The sequence below is a fragment of the Henckelia pumila genome, chromosome 2 (genome assembly GCF_033568475.1).
Source record: "Henckelia pumila isolate YLH828 chromosome 2, ASM3356847v2, whole genome shotgun sequence".
In the NCBI taxonomy this organism is placed as follows: domain Eukaryota; kingdom Viridiplantae; phylum Streptophyta; class Magnoliopsida; order Lamiales; family Gesneriaceae; genus Henckelia; species Henckelia pumila.
The window spans coordinates 114,906,480-114,910,187 of record NC_133121.1 but is presented as its reverse complement, the minus strand read 5'-3'; positions in this window follow the sequence as shown (position 1 = coordinate 114,910,187).

The following is a 3,708-nucleotide window of genomic DNA, read 5'->3' as shown; positions in this document are numbered from 1 at the left end:
GACCACCAAAGGCCACGAAACCAGTCCTCAATCTTAGCCAACATCCTAAGCTTTCAAACCCAACAAACCTCACCCAAAATAATGGCCTGAGGAAGGAGAACGAAGTCTTCTTCCTCAGGACCCTAATCTGCGCGAGCTGTGCAACAGAAATGGAAGGCTTCGACTTGGACCCCTCCAGCCTCAAACCGACCACACTACTCAACCCTAGGGACCCGACCAAGCCCTTAGCCCTGGACCGAACCATGCTAGGCAAAAACATGAGTTATGATCATGAATTCTCTTATACATGCATCAAACATCAAAAGTTTGCATAAATTCGAAATACTTATGAAATTTCTGAACAAGAACAATCATGCATGAATAATAGCTCATATGGTGGCCAAAGAAAAGTTTTAGACATGCCTTTAAATTATTGAAGAAGAATATCGCGTCTACGGGTTTCCGGAACGACGAACGGACCAAAATTCTTCAAGGAATGAAGCTCGAATGATCGGCTATGGAGGCTGTTTTCTCTAAACGTGAGAATGGGGTGTGTGAGGGAGATGAGTGTCGGCTAAATAATTTGTAGTGGGTGGTGGGGTTTGGGGTAGGTTTAGGTTTTTAAATTAATTTTTGTATAATAAATATTAACTAATTAATATAGATAATATATCATAGAAAATATAATTAAAACTCTAATCATAATAATAATAATCTGATAAGATAACTCCAAATCTCGAAATTATTAAATAGGCTAATTTTAAAAATTAATAAAAGTCAATAAAGAGACTAATTTTGGCTAAAAATAGCCCCTTAAATAAATATATAATTAAATACTAAAATTTTCTTGACAAAATACTTTAAAATATTATTTTAAGGCTCATAAAACTCATAAAATATTTTTGGCTAAATATTTTGGTATCTCGTCCGTCCACGGTCCCGTCTACGCGATCAAAACCAATTAATTTCCATAAATCACAAAAGTCACTAATTTTGGGTTAAATGCTAAAATAACTTAAATCATGCATATAAATCACATAATAACACATAAATTCATTTAACCTTTATTTTAAAATTAATTTCTCCTAATTATGCATGCGAATTTACGTATTAAAATTTCCGGGTGTTACAATTCTCCCCCCCTTAAATTGAATTTCGTCCTCGAAATCCGACGGATCAATCATCTGTCTGGGAGGCATTCTGTACCACCACATATTTCTTTACGTAAATCGCAATGCATAACTAAGGGTTTCAAAAATCTTACTGAACATGAAATACTTAAAATTAATACATATGCTCCTTCTAAATCTTATTAAAACATTTAAAACTTACAGACCAGTAGCAGGATTTCTGAGCTTCACGTGGCAGATGGACACCCTCCGAGGACCGCGCTCTGATACCAATTGAAACGCCCTAGAACTACTAAATGCGGAAAATGAAACGCCCTAGAACTACTAAATGCGGAAAAACTTTTTTTTTTTTTTATACTATACTATATACATATACGCCCATACATATATGTATAAACTTTAAAAATAATATTACAAATAATAACTCGCTTAATAAAATAATAAACATTTATTTGATAAAATCTTGAGTCGTGCAATAGATAAAATAATGTATATAATGAAAATTTATAACTTATGTCTACTAAAATCATGAAAAATCAATAAGTATTCATAACCACTGAAAACATAAAAATATCCTGAATATATAACTCATGCATAAATAAAACTCTAGCGAGACGGTCACGGGGCCACTGTCATGCTCGCTCATACGTCCTCGCCATTGGTAGGAGCTACATCATACTCACCTGCACCATATAAGCGTAGTGAGCCTAGAGGCTCAACATGTCTAATCCTTTATAACAAGCTTAAAAATAATGCATCACGTAAATACTAATACATATACATGTACATGAGCATGCGTGGAAACATTTTTCATAACATAAATGCTTAATCATAAATCTTATACATAACATAACTTTCTTCATCATACATAACATAATTGAGCATGTCATAAACATAAAAACTGTGTATGGTCATATCAATGAATGTGACTAATAACTGTGCCGATTGATCAGTCTAAAGAACCATCGTACGTGGCGGTGGATAAATCCACCTCTATGCTGGTAGTAAACTACCTCTGTGCCAGTGGTAAAACCCACTTCTATGCCGGTAGTAGAACTACCTCTGTGTCAGTGGTAAAACCCACTTCTATGCTGTCACATCACTTCAATTTCCATAAAAAATATTTTTCATGCTCAATTCTTAATCATAAACACATCATAAAATATTTCATGTATGCATGCACTTAAAATATGTCCGTAATATATATTTAATTAATTTTAATAATAAATATACTTTTACTTAAAATAGACTTAATGCATAAAAATAATTAAATATATATTCCGGACTTAGTTTATTTTCATGGATTGGTCCAGACTGCTGGTCTCTCTACTAAACCCCTTAACTGACTTAAAGCCTGTTAACTAACTTAAAGCCCATAATTAAATAATTACTTTTAAAAAATATAATTTTTACTAAAATAAAATACTTAAATGTTATTGGGCTTAAATAAAAATATTTAGGCCTAATAACTAATTAATTCATAAAATTCCTAGACTGGCCCAATAAAATCACTGACTAGCCCAAAAATTCCGATGGGCCCACGGGCCCATAAAATTATTGGGTTAACTTAAAATAAATTTAAAAAGCCCGAATAAAATTATTTGGAAGCCCAAATAATTTTATTTCTAATTAAATGGCCCAAAAATCCAATTAAAGCATTAAACATTTTAAAATTAAAAATACTCGAGCCCGGCCCACCTAGCCCGGACCCAGACCTACCTGACCCGACCCTAGACCCTACTGACCTGACCCACTACCCTGACCCGACCCGAAACCACCCAGAACCCCCAACCCGATTCCCCCTCCTCTCATTACCTTCGGCCGTGCGAGCAGCCCCCTATTCCGGCATTCGGCCGGCCAACTCCGACCACAAATGGCCGGAGCACCACCACCCTCAACAAGCCAACTCCCAGGCGGTTCTTTCACGACAAGAACCAGCCCAAACCATTGCCTAGAGACAGAGAACGAAGCCCTGCAAGTTGGCCCTTCCTCAGCTCGCGCGCAGCCGGAGCAGTCCCAGCGTTTTGCTTCGTGCCGATGACTCAGACCACCAAAGGCCACGAAACCAGTCCTCAATCTTAGCCAACATCCTAAGCTTTCAAACCCAACAAACCTCACCCAAAATAATGGCCTGAGGAAGGAGAACGAAGTCTTCTTCCTCAGGACCCTAATCTGCACGAGCTGTGCAACAGAAATGGAAGGCTTCGACTTGGACCCCTCCAGCCTCAAACCGACCACACTACTCGACCCTAGGGACCCTAGGACACCCCTTGACCAAGCCCTTAGCCCTGGACCGAACCATGCTAGGCAAAAACATGAGTTATGATCATGAATTCTCATATACATGCATCAAACATCAAAAGTTTGCATAAATTCGAAATACTTATGAAATTTCTGAACAAGAACAATCATGCATGAATAATAGCTCATATGGTGGCCAAAGAAAAGTTTTAGACATGCCTTTAAATTATTGAAGAAGAATATCGCGTCTACGGGTTTCCGGAACGACGAACGGACCAAAATTCTTCAAGGAATGAAGCTCGAATGATCGGCTATGGAGGCTGTTTTCTCTGAACGTGAGAATGGGGTTTGTGAGGGA